Genomic DNA, 19,397 nt, shown 5'->3' with positions numbered 1-19,397 from the left:
AAGGCAACGTTAAAAGCCACGTTAACCTAGTTAACGTGGGTTTTAACGTGAGGCAAAAGGGGTGCATTGGAATGTTAGTGACAATGTTAAGTGTCACTAACGTTCCCGAACTTGGACTTTCACTAAATGATTAACACCCTTTACGCCCTGAGCTTAAGTCTCTGCCCACTCCGCACTTTCTCTCTGCAAGTAAAGCCAAGCCCAAATAAAGAAAGGAACTGCTTCAAACTCAAGATCCAAAGGCCCAAGACTTGAAGAGTGAACTAGAAGCTGAGAAGAGTAGTATATATAGGAGTAGCTTTGAATTGTAAAAGAGTTCTGGAGGCTGAAGAACCACTCTCTGTATTTTACTTTCTTTGCAATTTCTAGTTTTATAATGTATTCTCCATCTTTGTTTTCATCTTCAAGAGCTATGAACAACTAAACCCCTTTCATTGGGTTAGGGAGCTCTGTTGTAATTTGATGGATCAATACTAATTTTCATTGTTCTTCTTCTATCTTTCCTCTTGATTTTACTTGAAAGCTTTCGGTCTTCATCCAATTGAGTAGTTATCTTGGAAGAGAAGCTATTCAAACTTGGATCTCTTTTGAACCTTGGAAGAGGAATGAAGAGATCAAGCTAGAAATGCTTTCTCATACTGGACCAAATTGGGTTTGGATGGGTATGTGACTGTAACCCTCTCAATACTTGGTTTGGGAAATGCATGTGGTATAATCAGTGACCATACTTCATCTCTTCTCATGAGCAATTGACCAAGGAATTAGCTATTGATCAAGATTTGAGAGATTGAATTGCATGAAATTGCAATTCAATCACTTAATATTGCCAAGGAGATCAATGAGTGCATTGATTGAGGAAGAGATGAAAATGAACTTGATCCGGAGAATTGCAACATCTCCTAAGCCCAATGAACTCCCCATCTCTAATCTTACCCATTCTCTTTAATTTCTGCCATTTACTTTTATGAGCAAATCCCCCATTCCCATTTACAATTCTGCAATTTATTTTCAGTCATTTACTTCCAGTCCTTTAATTCTAGCATTTACTTTTCTGTAATTTACATTCCCGCCATTTTATTTTCTGCAACTCTCAACCCAAATTCTGGATTCGCTCAACTAGAACATTCTTCTAATTAAAGTTGCTTGATCAATCAATCCCTGTGGGATTCGACCTCACTCTATTGTGAGTTTTTACTTGACGACAACTTCGGTACACTTGCCGAAGGGAGATTTGTTGGGAGACAAGTTTTCCGTGCATCAAGTTTATGGCGCCGTTTCCGGGGATTGATTGTGCATCAACAATGATTAGATTGGAAGATCACTAGATTGAGCATTTTATTTTGTGAATTTCATTTTTTTTTGAGTGATTTACTTTTTGTTTTAGTTAAACTTCTTCCCTTTTCCATCTACTCTTTTGTTTTTCTTTGTTATTTTCAATTCTGTTTGCTAACCCACTAACTGTTTGATATATTGCATCACCCACAACTAACATCAATTCTGACACAAATACTGTCTGCACCTATATTCTCTACTTGTACTTGTTGGTTGTATGACAGGGAGAAGAAGCGGGGCTTCAACTTCCTTTGATTCTGAACCAGAGAGAACCTTCTTTAGACTAAGGAGGGAGGCAAAAGAAAAACGAGTAGTTGGTGCTGAAGAAGAGGAGGAACAGTTTGAGGAATACTTTGAACCAAACATGGAAGAAAACATGGAAAATCATCATGAAGAAGATACTCACAACCATGGCAGAGGAGGTGGAGCAAATCATGCTGGGGAGGATAGAAGAGTTTTGGGCTCTTACATTAATCCAAACCCAGGCAATTGTGGAAGTAGCATCCAAAAGCCAACAATCTATGCCAACAACTTTGAACTTAAACCACAGCTCATCACCCTTGTTCAGAACAACTGTTCGTTTGGAGGAGGTGTTCAAGAAGATCCCAACCAACATTTGACCACCTTCCTGAGAATATGTGACACAGTGAAATCTAATGATGTTCATCCTGACGCCTATAGATTGCTCTTATTTCCCTTCTCACTCAGAGACAAGGCAGCCAAGTGGCTGGAATCCTTCCCAAGGGAGAGCTTGACAACTTGGGAGGATGTGGTGAACAAATTCTTAGCAAGATTCTACCCTCCTCAACGAATCAATAGGCTGAGAGCTGAGGTTCAAACCTTTAGGCAACAGGATGGTGAGACTCTGTATGAAGCATGGGAGAGGTTCAAAGACTTAACAAGGAGGTGTCCACTTGACATGTTCAACGAATGGGTCCAGCTGCACATTTTCTATGAAGGGCTCTCTTATGAGTCAAAGAAGGCAGTAGACCATTCATCTGGAGGGTCCTTGAACAAGAAGAAGACCATTGAGGAAGCCATAGATGTTATTGAAACAGTAGCAGAAAATGACTACTTCTATGCTTCCGAAAGAGGGAACACAAGAGGAGTGATGGAGCTAAACAATGTGGATGCTCTGTTGGCCCAAAACAAGCTCATTACCCAGCAGCTGACTGACCTCACCAAGAAGATGGAGATGAACCAAGTAGCAGCAATCTCCACATCATCAACAACACAAGAAGGAGTAAACCAAGAAGCAGAAGGGAGTCAGGAGCAAGCCAACTACATTGGGAATTCACCAAGGAAAAACTATGATCCATACTTCAAGACCTACAACCCTGGATGGAGAAATCACCCGAACTTTGGGTGGGGAAGTGAGCAAGATCAAAACCAAGACCAGAGAAGTTACAACTCCAACAACAATGCAGCTCACCAACAATTCACCCAGAGGACATCTCAACACCCCCACAACAACACTTCTCCACATACTTATCAAAACCAAAACAGCACATCTGCTCCGAACAACTCATCAATTGATGACAGGCTCTCTAAGATTGAAGCCTTACTTGAAGGAATATGCCAAGAGATTCAAGAAAATAAGGTGTTCAAAGAGGAGGTGCGAGCCAATATTAAGAACCAGGGAGAAACCATTAGGAAGATGGAATTCCAGGTGGGATATTTAGCTGAGAAGATTCCCAAACCTACTGATAGCTTCCCAAGTGACACTGAGAAAAACCCCAAGGGAGAAGCAAAGAAAGTAAGATGGGAAGATTGCAAAATGGTCACTACAAGTGATCAAGAGATTGAAGACAAGCAAGGCAAAATGTGCAAACAACCTGAAGACAACTCAACAAAGGAGGAGGATAGAGATCACAAAGAACCAGAAATCTCACAACAAGAGCTGCTGAAGCTCTATGCACCATTCCCTCAACTGCTCAATGGTGCTGTGGGAAAAAGAATATACTCAAGGTTCCTAGACTTGTTTGCATCTCTGCATGTGAACATACCATTCATCAAGGCAATTCAACAAATGCCTGCATTCATCAAGTATATGAAGGAACTTCTTCCGAGGAAAAGCTCACTCAAGGGAAGGTAGACTATAGTGATGAACAAGGAATGTAGTGCACTTATTCAGCCTGAGCTGCCTACAAAAAGAAGAGACCCAGGAAGCTTTCATATCCCTTGTGCCATAGGTGAGACTATTTTCGAAGGAGCACTATGTGATTTAGGGGCCAGCATCAACTTACTACCTTTATCCCTGGCGAAGAGACTGCAGATTAATGAGATAATGCCCACAGATGTCATTATCAGACTGGCTGACAAAACTCAAAAGCAAGCAATAGGAGTGGTGGAAAATGTGCTGCTAAAGGTTGGAAAGTACTTTCTCCCAACAGACTTTGTCATTCTAGACATGGAAGAGAGTCATACTCACCCAATCATATTGGGAAGACCATTCCTAGCTACGGCCAGAGCACTTATCGATGTAGAGAAATGGGAGCTAATATTGAGAATTCATGATAAACGACTCAGCTTTAATGTCTTCAACTTCTCACAAGAAACAGATCAAGAGGACAAGGAACTAAGCACAAACGATAAGGAGACACTGAAGGAGGAGACAAGCACTGAAGCACAGCTAGTTCATTCTGAAACCCCCTCAACTGATAAACAAGGAAAACAGCAACTGCCACAGCTCAAAGAAAAATTGGAGGAACCCAAACCTCTAGAGGCAGGTGAAGACAGCATCACAACTCCTTGGAGAAAAGAGGTCACCAAGGGGAAGGAAACCTCAACAGAAACAAAGAAGAAGGTACCAAGGAAATGGAGGAACAAGAAGATCCCTACGGAAAATTTCTCTCCAGGGGATAGAGTTGTCTCATCTTACTTCCCATATATTCCTCCAAATCTCTCTACTGTACCATCTCAGTTACCTAAGGCCTTCACTATCAACAGAGTTCTTTCCTTGGAACATATGGAGATCATTGATCCAACCAATGGATACAAATCCATAGCAAGAGGGGAGGACTTTAAGCACTACCAACCACCATGATGAAAGAAAAACGTCAAGCTAGTGACGCTAAAGAAGCGCTTCATGGGAGGCAACCCATGTTTTATATGCTTTCAGATGATAATGAATAAGTCAATCTTTATGATTTCAACCCAAACTTGACAAACACTTGGTGAATTCTTTATCATGCAGTATATAGTGAAGAACAAGTTTGGTTTTCAAAGCAAACCAAGATGCATGCTAGTCTTGGGAGCTTTGAACACAAAACTTTTATCACAGTGCTTCAAACTAAGTTTGGTGTCACCCCATGGTGCCACCAAAATGCATATAAGGAACCACCAATAGTTAGTGAGTTAGTTGGAATTCATAGATAAATAATCAAATCCTTTCATTCATTTTATTCTAGCCGTAGAGTTTTAATTTTTCTTTTATATATATTAATTTCCTTATTTCAAATCTTTATAGGAAAGGAAAAGAAGCATGAAAAGGGATTGATTGGACAATTAAATGAGGGAGATTTCACCACTTAAAGGAGAGGGGTTACACACTTGTTCCAAAAAGGGAATACGTTGGAAAATGTTACCATGCAACATTGAAAAAATGGGACCCCTAGAAGACCGAGCAATCCCCATCATAAAGTGATGATCCTTGTCTTCTAGCCATGCATGACCCCAACCGTCCATCAAGTGACCACTTCATCAATCTACACCCTCCATTCTCTCACAACTTCTCTATATAAACAACCCTTGTCCATACCACCCTTCATTGTCATCACACACCTTCACTACTCTTCATTTCGGTACAATACACCCCCTATCCAATTATAAACATTCCTCCCCTCACTATCCTCATTGCCATAAAACCCTAAACAACCAAAGTATCCACAACCTTACCACCTTCACATATTAAATCATCATTCATGGAATCTTCAAGTTCTAAGAGAAGGGAGGGGAAGGAACCCATGGAAGAACACCCATATGATGAGAAGAGATTTAGAAGCTTGCATCATGCATTGCAATACGGGTGGATGGTTGATAAGGAAATCATTTATGAGCTGGGATTTCAAGTTAAGAAGACTGAATGCCCCGAAATCACAGAGAAGGTAGAAAGGAGAAGATGGGAGCTCCTCACTGACCCGGTCATTAAGGTGAATGCAAATCTCATAAGAGAATTTTATGCAAATGCAGTCAGGTATGATAAGAAAGATGAGTCATATACAAGCTTTGTGAGAGGAACATTGGTGGATTTTGGTCCCATGAGTGTAATGAGGGCATTGAAGCTACGGTCTATACCTTTTGAAGAAGAAAGTTACCACTCAAGATTGGACAACAACCCCAATTATGACCAGCTCTTACTAGACCTTTGTGTACCAGGAGCTGACTGGGAAAAGGGTGCAGGAAATAAACCAAAGTTCATTAAGAGAACAGATCTCACTCCTGAAGCTAAGGGGTGGTTCGAGCTAGTGAGGAGGTCTATTCTCCCAGCTGCAAACAATTCGGAGGTGAATCTTGAGAGAGCAACAATGTTGCATTGTATACTTAAGGGAGGAGAAATCAAAGTTCATGAGATCATAGCTCAAGGAATTAGAAAGATGGCAGAGAAAAGCGACTCAAGAGGAACATTAGGTTACCCCAGCACTATTTACCGAATATGCAAGAAAGCTAGGGTGGTTTATGAAGATGAGGACCCCGTTTGGATAAAGGAAGGCATTCCAATAACGGTCCGAAGGATGAATGCTGCAGCACTCCCCCTGCCTCAACGGAAGTAAAGAAAGAGGACAGCTCCTCAAGTAGTTGAAGGACAAGTCTTAGAGGGACAAGCACCACAGACCTTGGACATGCACCAATTACAGAAAGCCATTGATGGCTTATCTAGACAATATTTGGAAAGCCAAGGAGCACAGAAAGAGCTTCAACTACAGATGATGGGGCAGCAAGATGAGTGGCAAAGGCAAATGATGGAACAGCAACTAAGCCAAGGACAACAATGGGGAGAAGCATTCAACAGGATGGAACAAAGGCAAAACGAGCAACAAGAATCCATCCAGAGGCTAATCAACATCCAAGCTCATCAAGGGGCACACATACATGAGATGCATCGAAGACAAATAGAACATGCAGAACTATTGGACGAGCAAAGGGCATTTGCAGAAGGAGTTTACATGAGTCAAACAGGACATCAGATAAATACTCAAGCCAGGCTCGGCTACTTAGTGGGACAGCTGCCAATATTGCATCCAGGAATAGCCAAGTATGATGAAATGAAGGATGAATTAGCACGAAAGGAAAGACAAAGGGTGGAAGAGAGTCATGAGTCAGTGAGGAAGGCACTTGAGGATTGGAAGCAAGCAAGATTGGCACGGATGCGAGGAAATGCAATAGGAAACAAGGAGGACAAGCAAGGAAAAGAGCGTGGACACCCACAACAGTAAAAGGTGGTGGAGTTCCTTCTTTGTTCCATCTTTCTCTGTGTCTTTAATAAGGAAGATCTTGTATGAAATAGAACTTGCTTCCATGTTATGTTTAAACCTTTTTCAAATCATGTTATTTTTAGTTTTTGGTATTGAAGAGAGTCTATGTGCACTGGTCTTTATGTCACTACATCATTACTTCCCTTTCTTGTAAGCTTGTCCATTTTAAATCAAATGAAGAAGAGAATGGTTGTTTTCAAAAGACCAGGGTAGAGTTCATATTGTTGAAGTGCATTCATGAATCTTTGGGGTAGTCATAAGTTAGCTAAGTTGGTTCAACCACAAGGCTAGGAGGACAACCATCTGACCTGAATACTTGACTTTGGATATACTCATGAGACTAAGATAATAACAAGATCCTAAGAAAAGAAAAGGGAAAGAACAATGGAAGTGAAAAACAAAATAAAAAGAGTAAGCAATAAGGCTAGGCATCAATGGTTTTAATCTTGAGGCAAGTGTCTGTGGTGCTCCTGTGTGAGGGATCTACTTGGATGAATAAGCTCTTGGGGGTGCCTTATCACTTGGTAACTTGGGTTAACTAACTCGGGATTATCAGCTGAAATTCCACTATCAAGAGTAACCTTCACTACAGAACACTTAGTAACCCAAAGAGGTGCTGGACACCAAGGTCTCAAGAAAAGAAAATAAATAAACTAAATGCCTGTAGTGTGTATGTATGGGGGATAGGCTTGAGGGAGTAAGTCCTTGGGGGTGTCTCAACACCTAGCACCTTGAACCAACTGGTTCGGGAGTGTTGGCTGAAAGCTTATCTTAAAGAGTTGCCCCCTTACAGAGCACTTAGCCTAAATAACACAAACAACCCTTGTAATAACAATAAAAGAATCAATGAATAAAAGTCTCATGAGATATAAACAAAGTAAGTGTTTAGGGACATGATAAAGGTCTGAAAGCCAGTAATGGAATGAACCTAAGTTGCTATGCATGAAACCACCATAAAATCAGTAATATGACTTCCACAAGAATGACTCATTCCTCTGGATATTCCATTCATCATTCTCTTGTTCCAGTACTTGCTTAGGGACAAGCAAGCTTTAAGTTTGGTGTTGTGATGCCAAGGCATCTTGGCCAGTTTCACTGACCTTTTCTTTACTGTTTTTAGGTTAGTTTCATGCATTTCTTTAGGAAATAAGCTAGTTTTGGGTAAATATTCACTTATGCCTTGACTCAAGCATACATTGTGCATTTTACATGATTTCATGAGGATTTTGCATAAGTTTAGTGACAAGTATTATGTTGCATTACTCATGACTTGGACTAGAGCTTTGATGCACTTTGTTGCTTGATTTCAGGACCAAAAAGAAGCAAGAAAAGGGGAGGTAACTTGCAAAGATTAATGAGAAAAGTGATTGCCAATAACACTCTTAAAAAGCCATCAATGCCCACGTTAGAGAGTCACGTTAACCAAATTAACGTGAACTCTAACGTGGAGAAAAGAAGTTGAGCCAACGTTAGTGACACTCAACATTGTCACTAACGTTGGCAATTACTCATAAGTGGCCACGTTAGAAGCCACGTTAACCTAGTTAACATGGCCTCTAACGTTAAGGGGGAGGGAGAGAAGCCAATGTTAGTGACACTCAACATTGTCACTAACGTTGGCCTATGGTGCTAAGTACCACGTTAACTCCCACGTTAACTTGGTTAACGTGGGAACTAACGTAGAAGATGAAGAGTTATCGACAACGTTAGTGACACTCAATATTGTCACTAACATTGAAGCAATCACACAACCCCCAAGAGTCACGTTAACTTCCACGTTAACTTGGTTAACGTGGAAGCTAACGATGAGAAATGAAGGATGAGCCAACGTTAGTGACACTCAACATTGTCACTAACGTTGGGATGGCTAAAAGATGGCCACGTTAGAAGCCACGTTAACATAGTTAACGTGGACTCTAACGTGAGACCTAGGGGCACATTGGAACGTTAGTGACAATATTGAATGTCACTAACATTCTCGAAGGATGGCAAAGGCCACGTTAGAAGCCACGTTAACCTAGTTAACGTGAGCTTTAATGTGAAGCAAGAAGGGGCACACTGGAATGTTAGTGACAATGTTGAGTGTCACTAACGTTCTCGAAGGTTGACAAGGCAACGTTAAAAGCCACATTAACCTAGTTAACGTGGGTTTTCACGTGAGGCAAAAGGGGTGCATTGGAACGTTAGTGACAATGTTAAGTGTCACTAACGTTCCCGAACTTGGACTTTCACTAAATGATTAACACCCTTTACGCCCTGAGCTTAAGTCTCTGCCCACTCCGCACTTTCTCTCTGCAAGTAAAGCCAAGCCCAAATAAAGAAAGGAATTGCTTCAAACTCAAGATCCAAAGGCCCAAGACTTGATGAGTGAACTAGAAGCTGAGAAGAGTAGTATATATAGGAGTAGCTTTGAATTGTAAAAGAGTTCTGGAGGCTGAAGAACCACTCTCTGTATTTTACTTTCTTTGCAATTTCTAGTTTCATAATGTATTCTCCATCTTTGTTTTCATCTTCAAGAGCTATGAACAACTAAACCCCTTTCATTGGGTTAGGGAGCTCTGTTGTAATTTGATGGATCAATACTAATTTTCATTGTTCTTCTTCTATCTTTCCTCTTGATTTTACTTGAAAGCTTTCGGTCTTCATCCAATTGAGTAGTTATCTTGGAAGAGAAGCTATTCAAACTTGGATCTCTTTTGAACCTTGGAAGAGGAATGAAGAGATCAAGCTAGAAATGCTTTCTCATGCTGGACCAAATTGGGTTTGGATGGGTATGTGACTGTAACCCTCTCAATACTTGGTTTGGGAAATGCATGTGGTATAATCAGTGACCATACTTCATCTCTTCTCATGAGCAATTAACCAAGGAATTGGCTATTGATCAAGATTTGAGAGATTGAATTGCAAGAAATTGCAATTCAATCACTTAAGATTGCCAAGGAGATCAATGAGTGCATTGATTGAGGAAGAGATGAAAATGAACTTGATCCGGAGAATTGCAACATCTCCTAAGCCCAATGAACTCCCCATCTCTAATCTTACCCATTCTCTTTAATTTCTGCCATTTACTTTTATGAGCAAATCCCCCATTCCCATTTACAATTCTGCAATTTATTTTCAGTCATTTACTTCCAGTCCTTTAATTCTAGCATTTACTTTTCTGTTATTTACATTCCCACCATTTTATTTTCTGCAACTCTCAACCCAAATTCTGGATTCGCTCAACTAGAACATTCTCCTAATTAAAGTTGCTTGATCAATCAATCCCTGTGGGATTCGACCTCACTCTATTGTGAGTTTTTACTTGACGACAACTTCGGTACACTTGCCGAAGGGAGATTTGTTGGGAGACAAGTTTTCCGTGCATCAAGTTTATGGCGCCGTTTCCGGGGATTGATTGTGCATCAACAATGATTAGATTGGAAGATCACTAGATTGAGCATTTTATTTTGTGAATTTCATTTTTTTTTGAGTGATTTACTTTTTGTTTTAGTTAAACTTCTTCCCTTCTCCATCGACTCTTTTGTTTTTCTTTGTTATTTTCAATTCTGTTTGCTAACCCACTAACTGTTTGATATATTCATCACCCACAACTAACATCAATTCTGACACAAATACTGTCTGCACCTATATTCTCTACTTGTACTTGTTGGTTGTATGACAGGGAGAAGAAGCGGGGCTTCAACTTCCTTTGATTCTGAACCAGAGAGAACCTTCTTTAGAGTAAGGAGGGAGGCAAAAGAAAAACGAGTAGTTGGTGCTGAAGAAGAGGAGGAACGGTTTGAGGAATACTTTGAACCAAACATGGAAGAAAACATGGAAAATCATCATGAAGAAGAGACTCACAACCATGGCAGAGGAGGTGGAGCAAATCATGCTGGGGAGGATAGAAGAGTTTTGGGCTCTTACATTAATCCAAACCCAGGCAATTGTGGAAGTAGCATCCAAAAGCCAACAATCTATGCCAACAACTTTGAACTTAAACCACAGCTCATCACCCTTGTTCAGAACAACTGTTCGTTTGGAGGAGGTGTTCAAGAAGATCCCAACCAACATTTGACCACCTTCCTGAGAATATGTGACACAGTGAAATCTAATGGTGTTCATCCTGACGCCTATAGATTGCTCTTATTTCCCTTCTCACTCAGAGATAAGGCAGCCAAGTGGCTGGAATCCTTCCCAAGGGAGAGCTTGACAACTTGGGAGGATGTGGTGAACAAATTCTTAGCAAGATTCTACCCTCCTCAACGAATCAATAGGCTGAGAGCTGAGGTTCAAACCTTTAGGCAACAGGATGGTGAGACTCTGTATGAAGCATGGGAGAGGTTCAAAGACTTAACAAGGAGGTGTCCACTTGACATGCTCAACGAATGGGTCCAGCTGCACATTTTCTATGAAGGGCTCTCTTATGAGTCAAAGAAGGCAGTAGACCATTCATCTGGAGGGTCCTTGAACAAGAAGAAGACTATTGAGGAAGCCATAGATGTTATTGAAACAGTAGCAGAAAATGACTACTTCTATGCTTCCGAAAGAGGGAACACAAGAGGAGTGATGGAGCTAAACAATGTGGATGCTCTGTTGGCCCAAAACAAGCTCATTACCCAGCAGCTGACTGACCTCACCAAGAAGATGGAGATGAACCAAGTAGCAGCAATCTCCACATCATCAACAACACAAGAAGGAGTAAACCAAGAAGCAGAAGGGAGTCAGGAGCAAGCCAACTACGTTGGGAATTCACCAAGGAAAAACTATGATCCATACTTCAAGACCTACAACCCTGGATGGAGAAATCACCCGAACTTTGGGTGGGGAAGTGAGCAAGATCAAAACCAAGACCAGAGAAGTTACAACTCCAACAACAATGCAGCTCACCAACAATTCACCCAGAGGACATCTCAACACCCCCACAACAACACTTCTCCACATACTTATCAAAACCAAAACAGCACATCTGCTCCGAACAACTCATCAATTGATGACAGGCTCTCTAAGATTGAAGCCTTACTTGAAGGAATATGCCAAGAGATTCAAGAAAATAAGGTGTTCAAAGAGGAGGTGCGAGCCAATATTAAGAACCAGGGAGAAACCATTAGGAAGATGGAATTCCAGGTGGGATATTTAGCTGAGAAGATTCCCAAACCTACTGATAGCTTCCCAAGTGACACTGAGAAAAACCCCAAGGGAGAAGCAAAGAAAGTAAGATGGGAAGATTGCAAAATGGTCACTACAAGTGATCAAGAGATTGAAGACAAGCAAGGCAAAATGTGCAAACAACCTGAAGAAAACTCAACAAAGGAGGAGGATAGAGATCACAAAGAACCAGAAATCTCACAACAAGAGCTGCTGAAGCTCTATGCACCATTCCCTCAACTGCTCAATGGTGCTGTGGGAAAAAGAATATACTCAAGGTTCCTAGACTTGTTTGCATCTCTGCATGTGAACATACCATTCATCAAGGCAATTCAACAAATGCCTGCATTCATCAAGTATATGAAGGAACTTCTTCCGAGGAAAAGCTCACTCAAGGGAAGGTAGACTATAGTGATGAACAAGGAATGTAGTGCACTTATTCAGCCTGAGCTGCCTACAAAAAGAAGAGACCCAGGAAGCTTTCATATCCCTTGTGCCATAGGTGAGACTATTTTCGAAGGAGCACTATGTGATTTAGGGGCCAGCATCAACTTACTACCTTTATCCCTGGCGAAGAGACTGCAGATTAATGAGATAATGCCCACAGATGTCATTATCAGACTGGCTGACAAAACTCAAAAGCAAGCAATAGGAGTGGTGGAAAATGTGCTGCTAAAGGTTGGAAAGTACTTTCTCCCAACAGACTTTGTCATTCTAGACATGGAAGAGAGTCATACTCACCCAATCATATTGGGAAGACCATTCCTAGCTACGGCCAGAGCACTTATCGATGTAGAGAAATGGGAGCTAATATTGAGAATTCATGATAAACGACTCAGCTTCAATGTCTTCAACTTCTCACAAGAAACAGATCAAGAGGACAAGGAACTAAGCACAAACGATAAGGAGACACTAAAGGAGGAGACAAGCACTGAAGCACAGCTAGTTCATTCTGAAACCCCCTCAACTGATAAACAAGGAAAACAGCAACTGCCACAGCTCAAAGAAAAATTGGAGGAACCCAAACCTCTAGAGGCAGGTGAAGACAGCATCACAACTCCTTGGAGAAAAGAGGTCACCAAGGGGAAGGAAACCTCAAAAGAAACAAAGAAGAAGGTACCAAGGAAATGGAGGAACAAGAAGATCCCTACGGAAAATTTCTCTCCAGGGGATAGAGTTGTCTCATCTTACTTCCCATATATTCCTCCTAATCTCCCTACTGTACCATCTCAGTTACCTAAGGCCTTCACTATCAACAGAGTTCTTTCCTTGGAACATATGGAGATCATTGATCCAACCAATGGATACAAATCCATAGCAAGAGGGGAGGACTTTAAGCACTACCAACCACCATGATGAAAGAAAAACGTCAAGCTAGTGACGCTAAAGAAGCGCTTCATGGGAGGCAACCCATGTTTTATATGCCTTCAGATGATAATGAATAAGTCAATCTTTATGATTTCAACCCAAACTTGACAAACACTTGGTGAATTCTTTATCATGCAGTATATAGTGAAGAACAAGTTTGGTTTTCAAAGCAAACCAAGATGCATGCTAGTCTTGGGAGCTTTGAACACAAAACTTTCATCACAGTGCTTCAAACTAAGTTTGGTGTCACCCCATGGTGCCACCAAAATGCATATAAGGAACCACCAATAGTTAGTGAGTTAGTTGGAATTCATAGATAAACAATCAAATCCTTTCTTTCATTTTATTCTAGCCGTAGAGTTTTAATTTTTCTTTTATATATATTAATTTCCTTATTTCAAATCTTTATAGGAAAGGAAAAGAAGCATGAAAAGGGATTGATTGGACAATTAAATGAGGGAGATTTCACCACTTAAAGGAGAGGGGTTACACACTTGTTCTAAAAAGGGAATACGTTGGAAAATGTTACCATGCAACATTGAAAAAAAGGGACCCCTAGAAGACCGAGCAATCCCCATCATAAAGTGATGATCCTTGTCTTCTAGCCATGCATGACCCCAACCGTCCATCAAGTGACCACTTCATCAATCTACACCCTCCATTCTCTCACAACTTCTCTATATAAACAACCCTTGTCCATACCACCCTTCATTGTCATCACACACCTTCACTACTCTTCATTTCGGTACAATACACCCCCTATCCAATTATAAACATTCCTCCCCTCACTATCCTCATTGCCATAAAACCCTAAACAACCAAAAGTATCCACAACCTTACCACCTTCACATATTAAATCATCATTCATGGAATCTTCAAGTTCTAAGAGAAGGGAGGGGAAGGAACCCATGGAAGAACACCCATATGATGAGAAGAGATTTAGAAGCTTGCATCATGCATTGCAATACGGGTGGATGGTTGATAAGGAAATCATTTATGAGCTGGGATTTCAAGTTAAGAACACTGAATGCCCCGAAATCACAGAGAAGGTAGAAAGGAGAAGATGGGAGCTCCTCACTGACCCGGTCACTAAGGTGAATGCAAATCTCATAAGAGAATTTTATGCAAATGCAGTCAGGTATGATAAGAAAGATGAGTCATATACAAGCTTTGTGAGAGGAACATTGGTGGATTTTGGTCCCATGAGTGTAATGAGGGCATTGAAGCTACGGTCTATACCTTTTGAAGAAGAAAGTTACCACTCAAGATTGGACAACAACCCCAATTATGACCAGCTCTTACTAGACCTTTGTGTACCAGGAGCTGACTGGGAAAAGGGTGCAGGAAATAAACCAAAGTTCATTAAGAGAACAGATCTCACTCCTGAAGCTAAGGGGTGGTTCGAGCTAGTGAGGAGGTCTATTCTCCCAGCTGCAAACAATTCGGAGGTGAATCTCGAGAGAGCAACAATGTTGCATTGTATACTTAAGGGAGGAGAAATCAAAGTTCATGAGATCATAGCTCAAGGAATTAGAAAGATGGCAGAGAAAAGCGACTCAAGAGGAACATTAGGTTACCCCAGCACTATTTACCGAATATGCAAGAAAGCTAGGGTGGTTTATGAAGATGAGGACCCCGTTTGGATAAAGGAAGGCATTCCAATAACGGTCCGAAGGATGAATGCTGCAGCACTCCCCCTGCCTCAACGGAAGCAAAGAAAGAGGACAGCTCCTCAAGTAGTTGAAGGACAAGTCTTAGAGGGACAAGCACCACAGACCTTGGACATGCACCAATTACAGGAAGCCATTGATGGCTTATCTAGACAATATTTGGAAAGCCAAGGAGCACAGAAAGAGCTTCAACTACAGATGATGGGGCAGCAAGATGAGTGGCAAAGGCAAATGATGGAACAGCAACTAAGCCAAGGACAACAATGGGGAGAAGCATTCAACAGGATGGAACAAAGGCAAAACGAGCAACAAGAATCCACCCAGAGGCTAATCAACATCCAAGCTCATCAAGGGGCACACATACATGAGATGCATCGAAGACAAATAGAACAGGCAGAACTATTGGACGAGCAAAGGGCATTTGCAGAAGGAGTTTACATGAGTCAAACAGGACATCAGATAAATACTCAAGCCAGGCTCGGCTACTTAGTGGGACAGCTGCCAATATTGCATCCAGGAATAGCCAAGTATGATGAAATGAAGGATGAATTAGCACGAAAGGAAAGACAAAGGGTGGAAGAGAGTCATGAGTCAGTGAGAAAGGCACTTGAGGATTGGAAGCAAGCAAGATTGGCACGGATGCGAGGAAATGCAATAGGAAACAAGGAGGACAAGCAAGGAAAAGAGCGTGGACACCCACAACAGTAAAAGGTGGTGGAGTTCCTTCTTTGTTCCATCTTTCTCTGTGTCTTTAATAAGGAAGATCTTGTATGAAATAGAACTTGCTTCCATGTTATGTTTAAACCTTTTTCAAATCATGTTATTTTTAGTTTTTGGTATTGAAGAGAGTCTATGTGCACTGGTCTTTATGTCACTACATCATTACTTCCCTTTCTTGTAAGCTTGTCCATTTTAAATCAAATGAAGAAGAGAATGATTGTTTTCAAAAGACCAGGGTAGAGTTCATATTGTTGAAGTGCATTCATGAATCTTTGAGGTAGTCATAAGTTAGCTAAGTTGGTTCAATCACAAGGCTAGGAGGACAACCATCTGACCTGAATACTTGACTTTGGATATACTCATGAGACTAAGATAATAACAAGATCCTAAGAAAAGAAAAGGGAAAGAACAATGGAAGTGAAAAACAAAAGAAAAAGAGTAAGCAATAAGGCTAGGCATCAATGGTTTTAATCTTGAGGCAAGTGTCTGTGGTGCTCCTGTGTGAGGGATCTACTTGGATGAATAAGCTCTTGGGGGTGCCTTATCACTTGGTAACTTGGGTTAACTAACTCGGGATTATCAGCTGAAAGTCCACTATCAAGAGTAACCTTCACTACAGAACACTTAGTAACCCAAAGAGGTGCTGGACACCAAGGTCTCAAGAAAAGAAAATAAATAAACTAAATGCCTGTAGTGTGTATGTATGGGGGATAGGCTTGAGGGAGTAAGTCCTTGGGGGTGTCTCAACACCTAGCACCTTGAACCAACTGGTTCGGGAGTGTTGGCTGAAAGCTTATCTTAAAGAGTTGCCCCCTTACAGAGCACTTAGCCTAAATAACACAAACAACCCTTGTAATAACAATAAAAGAATCAATGAATAAAAGTCTCATGAGATATAAACAAAGTAAGTGTTTAGGGACATGATAAAGGTCTGAAAGCCAGTAATGGAATGAACCTAAGTTGCTATGCATGAAACCACCATAAAATCAGTAATATGACTTCCACAAGAATGACTCATTCCTCTGGATATTCCATTCATCATTCTCTTGTTCCAGTACTTGCTTAGGGACAAGCAAGCTTTAAGTTTGGTGTTGTGATGCCAGGGCATCTTGGCCAGTTTCACTGACCTTTTCTTTACTGTTTTTAGGTTAGTTTCATGCATTTCTTTAGGAAATAAGCTAGTTTTGGGTAAATATTCACTTATGCCTTGACTCAAGCATACATTGTGCATTTTACATGATTTCATGAGGATTTTGCATAAGTTTAGTGACAAATATTATGTTGCATTACTCATGACTTGGACTAGAGCTTTGATGCACTTTGTTGCTTGATTTCAGGACCAAAAAGAAGCAAGAAAAGGGGAGGTAACTTGCAAAGATTAATGAGAAAAGTGATTGCCAATAACACTCTCAAAAAGCCATCAATGCCCACGTTAGAGAGTCACGTTAACCAAATTAACGTGAACTCTAACGTGGAGAAAAGAAGTTGAGCCAACGTTAGTGACACTCAACATTGTCACTAACGTTGGCAATTACTCATAAGTGGCCACGTTAGAAGCCACGTTAACCTAGTTAACATGGCCTCTAACGTTAAAGGGGAGGGAGAGAAGCCAATGTTAGTGACACTCAACATTGTCACTAACGTTGGCCTATAGTGCTAAGTACCACGTTAACTCCCACGTTAACTTGGTTAACGTGGGAACTAACGTAGAAGATGAAGAGTTATCGACAATGTTAGTGACACTCAATATTGTCACTAACGTTGAAGCAATCACACAACCCCCAAGAGTCACGTTAACTTCCACGTTAACTTGGTTAACGTGGAAGCTAACGATGAGAAATGAAGGATGAGCCAACGTTAGTGACACTCAACATTGTCACTATCGTTGGGATGGCTAAAAGATGGCCACGTTAACCTAGTTAACGTGGACTCTAACATGAGACCTAGGGGCACATTGGAACGTTAGTGACAATGTTGAATGTCACTAACGTTCTCGAAGGATGGCAAAGGCCACGTTAGAAGCCACGTTAACCTAGTTAATGTGAGCTTTAACGTGAAGCAAGAAGGGGCACACTGGAACGTTAGTGACAATGTTGAGTGTCACTAACGTTCTCGAAGGTTGACAAGGCAACGTTAAAAGCCACGTTAACCTAGTTAACGTGGGTTTTAACGTGAGGCAAAAGGGGTGCATTGGAACGTTAGTGACAATGTTAAGTGTCACTAACGTTCCCGAACTTGGACTTTCACTAAATGATTCACACCCCTTACGCCCTGAGCTTAAGTCTCTGCCCACTCTGCACTTTCTCTCTGCAAGTAAAGCCAAGCCCAAATAAAGAAAGGAACTGCTTCAAACTCAAGATCCAAAGGCCCAAGACTTGAAAAGTGAACTAGAAGCTGAGAAGAGTAGTATATATAAGAGTAGCTTTGAATTGTAAAAGAGTTCTGGAGGCTGAAGAACCACTCTCTGTATTTTACTTTCTTTGCAATTTCTAGTTTTATGATGTATTCTCCATCTTTGTTTTCATCTTCAAGAGCTATGAACAACTAAACCCCTTTCATTGGGTTAGGGAGCTCTGTTGTAATTTGATGGATCAATACTAATTTTCATTGTTCTTCTTCTATCTTTCCTCTTGATTTTACTTGAAAGCTTTCGGTCTTCATCCAATTGAGTAGTTATCTTGGAAGAGAAGCTATTCAAACTTGGATCTCTTTTGAACCTTGGAAGAGGAATGAAGAGATCAAGCTAGAAATGCTTTCTCATGCTGGACCAAATTGGGTTTGGATGGGTATGTGACTGTAACCCTCTCAATACTTGGTTTGGGAAATGCATGTGGTATAATCAGTGACCATACTTCATCTCTTCTCATGAGCAATTAACCAAGGAATTGGCTATTGATCAAGATTTGAGAGATTGAATTGCAAGAAATTGCAATTCAATCACTTAAGATTGCCAAGGAGATCAATGAGTGCATTGATTGAGGAAGAGATGAAAATGAACTTGATCTGGAGAATTGCAACATCTCCTAAGCCCAATGAACTCCCCATCTCTAATCTTACCCATTCTCTTTAATTTCTGCCATTTACTTTTATGAGCAAATCCCCCATTCCCATTTACAATTCTGCAATTTATTTTCAGTCATTTACTTCCAGTCCTTTAATTCTAGCATTTACTTTTCTGTTATTTACATTCCCGCCATTTTATTTTCTGCAACTCTCAACCCAAATTCTGGATTCGCTCAACTAGAACATTCTTCTAATTAAAGTTGCTTGATCAATCAATCCCTGTGGGATTCGACCTCACTCTATTGTGAGTTTTTACTTGACGACAACTTCAGTACACTTGCCGAAGGGAGATTTGTTGGGAGACAAGTTTTCCGTGCATCAGAAGCTAACGTGGAGAAGAGGGATGATGAGCCAACGTTAGTGGTGCACGAAATTGTGATCATCAATGGTGCCAACAACTTGGTACGCACAATTGTAATCTCAACTCTTTATCACAACTCCGCACAACTAACCAGCAAGTGCACTGGGTCGTCCAAGTAATAAACCTTATGTGAGTAAGGGTCGATCCCACGGAGATTGTCAGCTTGAAGCAAGCTATGGTCATCTTGTAAATCTCAGTCAGGCGGATTCAAATGGTTATGGAGTTTAAGGTGATGAAAATAAACAAAAAATAAAGATAGAGATACTTATGTAATTCATT

At 40.9% G+C, this 19,397-nt stretch overlaps 2 non-coding genes across 2 annotated transcripts; both read right to left on the bottom strand.

Moving 5' to 3' along the window:
* Positions 1 to 2,149: 2,149 nt before the first annotated feature.
* On the bottom strand, positions 2,150 to 2,253 carry LOC148564916 (small nucleolar RNA R71). The gene has a single exon (XR_015884667.1). It is a non-coding gene; the product is annotated as a small nucleolar RNA R71 (small nucleolar RNA).
* An 8,810-nt stretch (positions 2,254 to 11,063) lies between these two features.
* LOC148564915 (small nucleolar RNA R71) lies at positions 11,064 to 11,167 on the bottom strand. Its single transcript, XR_015884657.1, has one exon. It is a non-coding gene; the product is annotated as a small nucleolar RNA R71 (small nucleolar RNA).
* Between the last annotated feature and the right edge of the window lie 8,230 nt (positions 11,168 to 19,397).

The sequence above is a fragment of the Arachis ipaensis genome, chromosome B5 (genome assembly GCF_059453495.1).
Source record: "Arachis ipaensis isolate K30076 ecotype BB chromosome B5, ASM5945349v1, whole genome shotgun sequence".
Lineage (NCBI taxonomy): Eukaryota > Viridiplantae > Streptophyta > Magnoliopsida > Fabales > Fabaceae > Arachis > Arachis ipaensis.
This window is presented reverse-complemented; position numbering and strand designations above follow the sequence as displayed.